Raw genomic sequence first — 13,599 nt, forward strand, 5'->3', positions numbered from 1 at the left:
ATTCGAGTTTCTAAACTTCCATTCAGCATCACTCTGTATTAATGCTCTTTTACTCGACTCTAACTCTCATTTTATTTTATTTGTTAGTTCATTTATTTTTCAAGATATGCTTACACACTTACTGTAAAACAATTATTTATTTATTTGAGAGAGAGATAGAGAGGTGGGGGAGGGGCAGAGGGAGAGGGATCCCAAGCAGACCCCAGGCTGAGCCCTGAGCCCTAGGAAAGGCTTGATCTCAGGACCCTGAGATCATGACCAGAGTCAAGGTCAAAGGTCAGATGCTTAACTGACTGAGCCACCCAGGTGACCCTGGTTTGCTTAAATTAAATCAATTAAGGAAGTTCTGACCAATTAAAACTGCTACATACATGGTTATGTTACAAGAAAAATAAAAGTACATCTTGTCTTCTCCAGTACAATTATATGCATATATAGGAATGCATAAAGAGTTTTTTTTCTCACCATACTTATTTTCTTTTAAATTCTCCTCATATAAACAACACATACTTATATACTTATAGCACAGAAAGCTTCAGTAAATATTATTAAAGGAAAAATAATGTATTGTTCCTAATACTTCAAATAGGGCATAAAGGTAGAGTTCAGTGTCAGTAATTCATATTGCATTGTAATTTGGTATTTCTGTAAATTTTTTAAAAATTTAGGAAATATATCTTGACTTTCCTGCTTTCTTTTACTACATGTTTTCTGGTTGTTATGCACCCCTTCATTCATTAATATCTCCACCAGAGGGTGATTATGACAAAAGAGATACAATCCTATTGTTCCCTTTGTTAGTTACTACACGGAAAGATTTGGAGCCTGAGGCTATTGGAGCCAATGAATGTTTGCGAATACTATGTATTTCAATTTTTCATGCACTTGATACAATTGGAAATTGAGGGTAGGCAGAAATTTAGGATTGTAGATTGTAATTACAGATATTTCTACTCTTAAAATATTCCCAAGTCATAGTAGCATGTATTACTTTGCTATGGCTGTGGTAAGAAAATACTGCAGACAAGGTGGCTTAAACAATAGAAATGTATGAGATCAAGGTGGCAGCAGGGTTGTTTCTTCTGAGTCCTCTCTCTGACTTTTAGATGGTCATTTTCTCACTGGGTCTCCTCAGTTTTTCCTGTGTGTCTGTATCTTAGTCCCCTCCTATATAAGGACTGCAATCATATTGGATTAGGTCCTACTCTAATAGCCTCATTTTAACTCAATTACCTCTGTAAAGACTCTATCTCCAAATACAGTCACATTCTGAGGTAAGAGGGTTAAGAAATCAATATATGAATTTTGGGAGATATAATTCAGTCCATAACTTACATAACACAAGTTCATTTCTCAGATCAAATGTCTGCTCCTCAGAAGGCACATTCACTTGATTTTCAATCAGAGAACCCTTCTTAATTTCCTCATAGTACTGAAATTATCTTGTGTGTTTAAGATTGCTTGTATATTCTGTCTCCTTCACAAGAGGATAGAGACCCTGTGGGAGTGGTCTGCTGCTGTATACCCAGCACCTAGATCAGTGATGGCATGTAGTAGGCTTTCAGTAAGAATTATCAAAATAAATAGCATTACTTATAAGACAAAAATTCAAAATACTTTGACTTCAGGAATTATATTTTGAAAAAAAAAGTTATTTCTTTCCAAGCCTCACGAAATTTTGTCATGTGTAAGATAAATTTAAAACAAGTCTCTTTTTCAAATGTTTATTTAAGAATTTATAGAAGTTTTTCAAATATTTTAGCAAATTCTGAAATAAAGATTGAAAGGAAAACATATTTTAAAAGTAGTAGAACACATAATAGTTCTGCTAATTTTAGTGTAGGTGAATTAGTAAATGACTGCAGTAGGAAGTTTGCATCTGACTTCACAGCAGGCCATAGGGCTTAATTAAAATTTATAACAAGACTCATTTTTCTTAGTAATCACACAAAGAGAATTTAATCATTACTCTTAATCTCTATTTAAAAATTATCTTTGTCACCCAAAACCATAAGATACCTAGGAATAAACCTAACCAAAGAGGCACAGAATCTATACTCAGAAAACTATAAAGTACTCATGAAAGAAATTGAGGAAGACACAAAGAAATGGAAAAATGTTCCATGCTCCTGGATTGGAAGAATAAATATTGTGAAAATGTCTATGCTACCTAAAGCAATCTACACATTTAATGCAATTCCTATCAAAGTACCATCCATCTTTTTCAAAGAAATGGAACAAATAATTCTAAAATTTATATGGACCAGAAAAGACCTCGAATAGCCAAAGGGATATTGAAAAAGAAAGCCAACGTTGGTGGCATCACAATTCCGGACTTCAAGCTCTATTACAAAGCTGTCATCATCAAGACAGCATGGTACTGGCACAAAAACAGACACATAGATCAATGGAACAGAATAGAGAACCCAGAAATAGACCCTCAACTCTATAGTCAACTAATCTTTGACAAAGCAGGAAAGAATGTCCAATAGGAAAAAGACAGCCTCTTCAATAAATGGTGCTGGGAAAATTGGACAGCCACATGCAGAAAAATGAAATTGGACCATTTCCTTACACCACACACAAAAATAGACTCAAAATGGATGAAGGACCTCAATGTGCGAAAGGAATCCATCAAAATCCTTGAGGACAACACAGGCAGCAACCTCTTCGACCTCAGCCGCAGCAACATCTTCCTAGGAACAACGCCAAAGGCAAGGGAAGCAAGGGCAAAAATGAACTATTGGGATTTCATCAAGATCAAAAGCTTTTGCACAGCAAAGGAAACAGTTAACAAAATCAAAAGACAACTGACAGAATGGGAGAAGATATTTGCAAATGACATATCAGATAAAGGACTAGTGTCCAGAATCTATAAAGAACTTAGCAAACTCAACACCCAAAGAACAAATAATCCAATCAAGAAATGGGCAGAGGACATGAACAGACATTTCTGCAAAGAAGACATCCAGATGGCCAACAGACACATGAAAAAGTGCTCCATATCACTCGGCATCAGGGAAATACAAATCAAAACCACAATGAGATATCACCTCACACCAGTCAGAATGGCTAAAATCAACAAGTCAGGAAATGACAGATGCTGGCGAGGATGCGGAGAAAGGGGAACCCTCCTACACTGTTGGTGGGAATGCAAGCTGGTGCAGCCACTCTGGAAAACAGCATGGAGGTTCCTCAAAATGTTGAAAATAGAACTGCCCTATGACCCAGCAATTGCACTATTGGGTATTTACCCTAAAGATACAAACGTAGTGATCCAAAGGGGCACGTGCACTGGAATGTTTATAGCAGCAATGTCCACAATAGCCAAACTATGGAAAGAACCTAGATGTCCATCAACAGATGAATGGATCAAGATGATGTGGTATATATACACAATGGGATACTATGCAGCCATCAAAAGAAATGAAATCTTGCCATTTGCGACAACATGGATGGAACTAGAGCGTATCATGCTTAGTGAAATAAGTCAAGCAGAGAAGACAACTATCGTATGATCTCCCTGATATGAGGAAGTAGTGATGCAACATGGGGGCTTAAGTGGGTAGGAGAATAATCAATGAAACAAGATGGGATTGGGAGGGAGACAAACCATAAGTGACTCTTAATCTCACAAAACAAACTGAGGGTTGCTGGGGGGAGGGGGTTTGGGAGAAGGGGGTGGGATTATGGACATTGGGGAGGGTATGTGCTTTGGTGAGTGCTGTGAAGTGTGTAAACCTGGTGATTCACAGACCTGTACCCCTGGGGATAAAAATATATGTTTATAAAAAATAAAAAATTAAAAAAATTATCTTTGTAAGCAGAGCATAAATTTTATTCACATGAATTTTGAACCATATGAAAGAAAACTTTTCTGAAAATGGACATTCATGAAAGAATTGTTGAAGAACAGTCAGAAGGTATGACTTCCTGGCATGAGTGTGCCTTTGGTTGGTCCTTCTGTTTCCAATATTACAGATTTAAAAAGCCCAAGAGTGAAAATTCAAGAGCTTGGGCCACAGCAACCCAAACACCAGTGGTAGCATTAGAAATGTCATATAGATTGAAGCTATAATTATTCAACCATGTTACAATCCAAGTATTACTTGCTCATGAATATTGAATGTGGTTACTTGGACAGCACTCTGAGCCAACAGACTGGCTAATATTCTCATGAAGATCATCAAGTATTTTGGCCAAAATATGGTTCTCAGATTCAAATTCTGTGTTGGTAAGGGGCCAGGAATAGAGTGAGTAGCTTCACTTCACTTTTCTCTTTTGCTTTTTCTCTACCTTATAAGACATTTCTTTCTGTCTGGCTCAATTTGCTCTTACCCTTGTCTTCACCAGGGCTCTGTTGGTTGTAAATGGCAGGAACCTGACTCAAAATGGCTAAAACAAAAGGGAGTAATTACATGACTTAACTGGAGGAGACAAGGATGACTAAAACCAGCAGCTCAGATGATGTAATTAGGACCTACCTTCTCTCTCTCTCTCAGCTCTGTTTTTTACCTTATGGTAAAGTTTCCAAGGATCTAAGTGGTGATTTCCAGGGGTTCCAGTTTTATGTCATCATCTTGTTTGCACTTTTAGTGAGAATGTTTTCCCTTCCCAATATTTCACATAAAATATGTGGAATTGGATCTCATGGATTCTGGTTTGTTACATGACTCCTTGTAATACATGACTCAGCCCTATGAGAGGCACATGGTGTAAGAATAAGATAAATTAGACTCCAAATGGAAAATCACAGTGCTGTCACTATAAATAGTAGAAATGGATGCCAAGCAGTTAAAGCCTTGAATGTCCATTAAAAGATCCTTTACTATTGAGTGTATGAAGAATCTGATATGAAACTTTTAAATGAATTGAACTTTAACACTGATGTTTCTGGAACAATGTGGCCTATTAATTTCCATATTTGGCCTCTTTGTATTGTCTACTGCCTTATATTAGAGTTTTTTATGAACTTAACTCTATATTATGAGCATCTTGAAGACAGTAACTATCATCTTTACTGCCATAATCTCTCCAATATCCAGCATCAGAATTCAATACATTTTCAATAACTGCTAACCTAGTGACTTTTTAAATAAATCTTTATGTTATTATGAAGATAGGGAAAACATGATGGGCCTAAAAAGTTTAAATTCGTCAATTTCCACCTTGTTAATAAGCAATGTTGTATTATTTGGATCAGCTCCTACTTTTTAAAGGATTTCTTTAAAATAAATTGTGGGAATACCTATGGACATGCTCTCTCTCCTTGGAGAGAGGGAAACCAGCAGATGATAGATTAAAAAACCTGGAGATGCTGACTCCGCAAATAAAGAAAATGCCCTTTCTGTAAAGATTGCTATATTCTTTCATTTCCCACTCTGAATAAATTAATTATGCCCATAACTTTCTCCTCTGTTTTCTTTTTTTGACTCATGTTGCCTGAACAACTCTACCTTAACATAACAAGAAAATATGATCATTGGAAGCTATGTGGATGAATTTCTCCTACGATTTATCCCATTATTAAGATTGGAGCTCTTTCATCAATATGTTGTATGACTGAAACTAATATAACATTACATGTAGATTATCCTTCAATTAAACTAATTAATTACTAAAAAAGAATCATAAGAAAAAAGATTGGAGCTTTTTGAATTTTGTAAAATAATAATGTTACATTTAAGTTTATCATAAGTTCTTACCTTCTGTGCAGCATAGGACTGTTTTTTGATAAGTTTTATGTTGTCACTTGACGTTTTTTGACAAAGGAAGAATACTGAAGAAAACTCTAATAATACCCACCACTGAGCTCTAATAATATCCATTCATTTGTTAAAAATGTTTATTATTTGCCTACTGTCTATAGGCCCTGGGGCTATAAGCAGAAATATGATAGAGACACTGTGCTCTAGGATCATGAACCTGCATTAAAACAAAAGACATGTACAAATATAGTGCTTCATTATAGGTCCTTTTAAAAAAATGATTTCATTTATTCATATGACAGAGAGAGAGGGAACACAAGCAGGGGGAGTGGGAGAGAGAGAAACAGGCTTCCTGCTGAGCAGCAAGACCAGTTTAGGGCTTGATCCCAGGACACTGGGATCATGACCTGAGCCAAAGGCAGACACTTAATGACAGAACCACCCAGGCATCCCTGTATGTCCTTTTTATAGGACCATTTCAAATCCAACACACTAAATGGTAAAACATTCTACTAGGCATCAGGAGATGGTAAAACTATCTAGGGGAAGAAATTTCTTTTAAGGCAGTAAGAGGGAAGAGAGAAATGAAGAACCTGGCAAAATCGTTAGTTTGATCAACACACATTTCCCTGGCACACTGATGGAAAATTAATCCCAACAAGAAAATTAAAGAGCATAGCCACTGTTCAGCAGGTATCTATATACATCATCTGAGTCATGTCTTTCCTTCCCACCAGTCATGCATCAAGGAACCAAAGGAAGAGAAGAACCATTTAGATCTCAATATTCATAGGGCGCTTATGTAGCTCTCACCCTTCCTGATTCTCCCATTGCAGAAGTTAACACACTTTCTACTAGTGTATTTTGGGGTGGGGAATTAGAGACAATAAAGATGAAAAATTCACCTTACTTATCTCAGCATACTTTGACATTCCTATGTGACAAGGGAAGGGTATAGGACAAGAGAACATTTACACTTCTTGCGTTCTCCTTATAGGGGACTGAATACTTTTGTCTTTTGTGTTCATGATTTTTTTAAAGGTTTTACTTATTTTTTTTAAAAGATTTTATTTATTTATTTGTCATAGAGAGAGAAGTGAGAGCAAGCACAGGCAGACAGAGTGGCAGGCAGAGGCAGAGGGAGAAGGAGAAGCAGGCTCCCTGCCAAGCAAGGAACCCCATGTGGGACTCGATCCCAGGACGCTGGGATCATGACCTGAGCCAAAGGCAGCCGCTTAACCAACTGAGCCACCCAGGCGTCCCAAAGATTTTACTTATTTATTTGACAGAGAGACCAGAGAGAAAGAGGGAATACAAGCAGGGGGAGTTGGAGAGGGAGAAGCAGGCTTCCCGCGGAGCAGAGAGCCCAATGCGGGGCTCCATCCCAGGACCCTGGGATCATGACCTGAACAAAAAGCAGACGCTTCATGCTTCAGCCACCCAGGCACTCTGTTCGTGATATCTTATAAATACAACACCTCCAGTTTTCTTCAGGAATCTTTCCATTTGGTATTAGATGTAGTCTCAATAGTATTTTTCATCAGAAACTCACATCTTTCCTCTGGCAAAAAGGTAGGCACCTTACCCAACCTAGGTCAATCCTGCACAACTTGTAGACTTTTAAACTGTGTAAAAGGTGGTTCAAGGTCTGAAGGAAGTTGAAGCTAATTAATTTTGATGACAGCACCTTGAGAAAAGACAACTGATATTTATATGTCAGGAAATATTTTGGTTCCAGTACATTCAGAAGCTTGATGCTTCAGCTTCTTTGGGCCACCCATATCAGTCATATATAAAAGTATCCAAGGATAGAGCCCGAGGACAGCACCTGTTCATTCATTCTACCTATTGTACCTTTTCTTCTTTACCTCATATTTCAAGGCTTAGTGCAAATGATGACCTCTATGAAAACTTCTATGCTTATTTTCCTCAGAATACATTATCCCCCAAACCTGTTGCTCTTGGGTCTTTTTTAATTTAATATTCCTTTCTTATGCTTTCACACTATATAATTGTGATTAGTCAAAAATGTGGATGGTGAATTCTTTTCAGCGTAGTTAAAGCATCCTTATAATTTTTGTAACTTCTATGTATCTCATAGAGCTGTTCATATAGTGAATACACATAAAGGTTCTACATACATGTTTTGTAAGATTATATATTTATAAGATTATATGTATTTTTATAAGTATGTGCATATATATATGTATATACATATACATATATATGTATATTTGTGTGTGTGCAGAACAAGTAGGTGAATAGTGTGTCTCCAAGTGACAGGGGACTATTTTCTCATACTGTTCTTTAAACTGAAATCAGAAACTAATCTGAAGTAAACATATCTTGCCCTTCTCAATATTATAACTAAGATTTCATTTTGCATTTACAAAGCTGTGTGGGTTATCTGAACGAACACAACTATGAAGTCTGAAAAATAAGTAAGCATTGGCTCAAGAAAGAGTAGATGTTTAGAATATTTAGTTTCCAGTGAGGGTAACTAGTATTTTTCTGAGCCCTACTGATTTCAAAGAAAAAAAGAATATGAGGCTTCAGCTGGCCTCATTCTAGCTCCTGATAACTTATTTAAAATTTATACCCTGCCCTGCCTCCTTCCAGAATATGAATTTTGAGGTTCCTTAGAATAAAAATGTACCTAATAGAACTGAATAAATCTTAAAAAATCACAAAATCATTAAACTTGGGAAAATAGTTTCTCTGATAATTTATGTTTAAACTTCTTGCACCAAAAATAATGGAAATATGATGGTATGTAAAGTTCTATCTGCTCACCCCAAACTAATGTAACAATGTGTGTCAACTATACTCAAATAAATCTTTTTAAAAGAAAGTACATAGTCATTGACTAATTTATGAATAAAAGTTTGACTTTAAATTCTTAACATTTATCACAAAACTTTTTAGTAAGAAGAGCTGGAGTAACACAAAACATTTCCTAGTCTTCTAGTTGTATAATTCAATAATTCAAGTTGTAAAATTCAATGACAAAAAAATCAAAAATTAAAAAAAATAAGATAAAATTCGGTGACAATAACAGTGGGCAGAACAGCACCAGAAGTGTTAACTTTTTGATGTTTTTTTATATTTAATTTTAACAAATAAATTGTTGGTATTTATTTTAAAATGAACCATATTCTAAGGTTCATAGCATATCTTGTTTGTTTTCTTTTGGGCACAGTCGTCTTCACATTATAGAATAAAAGAAAAGTGTAAATGTAGTCAACAGAAACCAACAATCTCAACAATCCTGTATTAGTAATTTTACTAAGCCTAGAACCAGGTCATAAAATTATAGCAACATAATTAAACAATAAAATATTACCACTTATATCCACAGTAAGTGTTCCTATCTTTCTGTTAACCTATCTATCCATATCTCACATATATATTCTTTTTTTTTTTTAAGATTTTATTTATTTGTTTGAGAGAGCGTGAAAGAGAGAGAGCACAAGCAGGGGAGAGGCAGAGGGAGAGGGAGAAGCAAACTCCCCACTGAAGTGGGGGCCTGATGTGGGTCTTGATCCCAAGACCCTGGGATCATGACCTGAGCCAAGGGCTGATGCTTGACCCACTGAGCCACCCAGGAAACCCACACATATATATTCTTTGAATGGATAAATTAAACCCAAAATACAATAAGGGTCATTACATGAGAGTCAATGTTAACATATTTGAGTGGAAATGATTCTTTAAACTTGATATCCATATATCGGTTTTGGTAGAAGATGCTTTGGATTGCTCAGCCCAGATTCTTTCCACTGGGCCACTGCACTCATGTTTTCATCTCTAGAGAAATGCCTTTGGCCTGGATATGCTTGGGAGTTTACAATATTCTTCTCCTCACAAGAGCAATGACTGGCATATGCAGGGCACAAAGGGGTAGAAGAGCCCAGCACTTGCTTTCAAGGCAGGACAACTCTGCTGGGCAAACTGCAGTATATATACATACCCTCTGGGACTCCTGTTCTCAGTGCATTAGGCCAGGTCTATACTGGATGAGAGACCACATTCTTGCTCAGCCTCTTCCCTTTGCTTGGTCCTTGTAATCCCTTAGAAAGCTTTTCCTCCTGAATGCATCCTCAGTAAATCACCTGCACCTAAGTCCCTGCCTTGGGTTCTGCCTCTAGAGAAGCTGCTCCAGGACCATTTGGGGTAATGTGCTATATTACATGTTTTAAAGTTGAGAATCTCACTTAAAGCATAAACTTTCAATACCAGTGCTGCAGTCATCCTGCTTTTGCAGCCCCGGTAGACTGAAAGTAGGCAAATTCCATCAGGCTTGACACCAGGTATGTCATAAGTGCTATGTAAAGGTCTCTTCTTGGAAAGAAGGTAGTATGAGTAGTGTAATTTTTCACTCCACTCTTGTATCAAGTGTTTCTTTCCTTAAAAAATGCAGATTTGATTCTCCAACTTGAAATCCATTTTTTAAAAAATAAAATCTATACACCTATGAGTAAATGACATATAATTTTGCTAAACTCTTAACTACACTCACTACAACTCACATGCATGGCAAGATAGGAACTATTTAATTACAAATATCTTTTTATCCAGATTTGGTGAAATATGCTAGCCATAGATATTTAAAGACTTAGTCCTAGCCTAGGAGTCATCATTTTTCTTTCTGTAACACTGATGTCTTTAGAGGAAACCTGTATCCGACATTTTAAAAATTATTATTGCTTTATTTAAGTAATCTCTACACCCAAGGTGGGGCTCAAATTCATGACCTGTAGAGTCACAGTCCCATCTACTTAGCCAGCCAGGTGCTCCTACAACAATTCTTTGAAGTCCAGATTCAAACATGCTAAAATACTGATTTCTTTTTGTTCTAGTAAGTCTGTTCACTTTTGCATCTTTAAACATGGCTTTGTCACACTCCTCACCCTGCTTGTACAACTTGGTGTCTGTACATTCTGTTGTTACTGCACTGCAAGAATTTGTCTACCTCTATGTGGAAAAGGAACCTCTGTCATAGTCTTCTGTGCTCCCTCGTAGGCTGTGTGCAGTGTTCGCCTCTCAAAACTGTACCTTGCTGGCCACCTGCTTGAAGTATCCTTGTGTCTTAATGGACTCCACCTTAGAAGCAGTAACTACATCAAAAATTTCATTGATCCTCTCTCTCTAGTCTTAGTTGACCATTCCATTTATACTGACAGTCTCAAGACCAATATTAACCATCCTCACCATTACAACTTTTCTGTTTCTCTGTCCTTTAAGCCTCGGTAATCCCTTTCTGCCTCCTGGGAAAGTCAGCCTATTCTGTCCTCACAAGAGTACTTTTGGAAAAATGTGTATCGGGCAGAGATAAGCATTATCTTCCCCATCATCTTTGGTCTTTTTGCCCCCACAATTGTACAAAAAGGAGAGAAAAAGTAAAATTGATGCTCATATTGAAATTTTTGATAAGATATTGGATAATTCCTTTTTAATAATGTGTTTAGTTAGCAATTACCACAGTAGTAATAGTAATTAAGGTTAGACAATAAGGTAGGGACAGGGATACAGAGACAGCCATAAAAAATATTCTTACCCTTTAAGAGTTTAAATGAGAACATTCTTATTTAATATTTATAAAAGTGAATTAAACAGTTAATATTTAATGGGGGTAGGAAAGACTACATAGAAAATGATGTTCCACTATTAACAGAAAATTTGGAGCCAGGTACACAGACAAAGTGACATGAACTGAATCTTGAAGGACAAGAAAATGTTTTGTGAAACAGATAAAATAATGGGGATAGGAAATTCAAAGTAGAGACTGACATGTTCAAAGGCACAGAAGAATAACAGAACATAAATTAAAAATTGTGAGATTGTACCAGATGGAGATGTAGTAAGACATAGGGAAAGGAATTTAGCAAGATGAAACTTGAAAAGTAGGCTAACTTGTAATGATCTTGAATCTTCCACTATTGGCTTTGGACCTTTTTTTAATAGATGAGTGGGAGGTAACTTTTGTGCAAGTGGGAAAAATCAGAAAACATGAAAATCCTTATGGGCCATATATATATATTTTTTCAATTCAAGTTGAAAATAACTTTGAGGAGCACCTGGGTGGTGCAGTGGGTTAAGCCTCTGCCTTCGGCTCAGGTCATGATCTCAGGATCCTGGGATTGAGCCCTGCATTGGGCTCTCTGCTTGGTGGAGAGCCTGCCTTCTCCTCTCTCTCTGCCTGATGCTCTACCTACTTGTGATCTCTCTCTCTATGTTAAATAAATAAATAAATAAATAAAATCTTAAGAAAAAAACAAACTCTGAGTCTTATGGAGGCTGTTAAGTATGTGTGTGTATACACACACACACACACACACACAAATATATGTATCTTCATAAGTTATTTTGATGATTATATCAGTAAGAGTATTCAATTTTAGTCACTGAAACACTAATATGTGGATGCATTTATGAATTAGTAGTACAAAACAGCTTTCCAGTGTTTGATACTTTACATTTTTATAATACTGTAAAAACATAAAACTCATCTGCATTACTTCACCTTATTTGGAAAACCACTCTAAGATAGACATTGTCATTACCTCTATCCAACAGAAAAAGTGAGGTTCAGAAAGTTTTACTGAAAGTCATATAGTGATTTAACAACAGAACTATGTCAAAAACAATATAAAGCATTGGAAAATACCCAAGATGCAGAGCATTGTTTCAACCAACATGGCTCTGCTTCCCATAGTTTGGATTGACCAGTAGCCACCAAACCAAAAAAGATCACACCTTAATCATGACAGCTCTTCACCGGCAACCCAGAACAGCATCACTGTCTCTCATTCTTAGAACATGAGGGCTTCTGATCCTCTGTGTTATACTGCACTAAACCGAACAGATTCTGGCATGACTGTCTTGGGAATCTAATTGTTTTTAAGTATGGTACACTCTTTTCCTGAGGCAATTCCACCATCATTCCCCACCCTCTGCCACGACAGCGATGGTCACCAGGCATGCTGTTCGTGCCTTGGCATATGATTTTTTAAAGGGTTCTTTTTGAGTCCAAGGGGTTTGCCATGAAGAATTTCTTTACCTATTCCCATGCCTTGGCCCAGCTATGTGGACAGGCAGGACCCGTGTCCACTGCAACAGAAAGTTGCCTGCATTTTTATAGGCAATGTAGGGACATTGAAAGCCTTACATTTCTGTTTTAGGAAGATAACTCGGGTGGCTCTTATCTTTCCTGCTTCAGTACCTCGCTCGCTAAAAAGAAAAACCCCATAGGTTTAATGTCTTGATTTTAAGCCCAGTCCAGGACATATTTGAAGTTGGCGCCTTTAGAAAATAGTTCTCCTTTAAATATGTAAATGCGACTATCAGGACACATCCTGTTTTGGTGGGGAGGTTTCTACCTCTGCCTTCTTCTTCTCCTCTCAGTGGGCATGTTGCGGTGGTTTTTGAAGCCCAAAGAGAGTCACGCACATTGCAATCAAACATTAAAATTTGCAATGAGTTTAATGCCATTTAAATGAACGAATAAAAGAGATTTATTAACCTATATGGCTAAAACATGAATTGCTTGTGAATGAAATCTATGGAGAAAAATGGGAATAGGGACTAGCGTGTAAAGAATCCTGTGAAGAAAGATGTTGACAGCAACAAAATGAAATTGTTTCGGAATTGGTATTAACCGGGTGATTTGAGTATCAATTAGGCAGTTTGGGTATTAATTAGATAATTTGTTTCTGCTGCAGAATCTTATGAACTAGAAATGCGCCTGTAAGTGTGGTTTGGTCGTGTGTGCGTGTGACTATAATACTGGGAATGGTGCCAAACTGAAGTCCCCAGAAAACTGAAGTCCTCAGTTTACCTGGAGAACAGGTTCAGTGGTGTTTGTGGAAGCTTTACCAGTAACGTCAGTGAG

Source organism: Mustela erminea, chromosome 2 (assembly GCF_009829155.1).
Source record: "Mustela erminea isolate mMusErm1 chromosome 2, mMusErm1.Pri, whole genome shotgun sequence".
NCBI classification, from domain to species: Eukaryota; Metazoa; Chordata; class Mammalia; order Carnivora; family Mustelidae; genus Mustela; species Mustela erminea.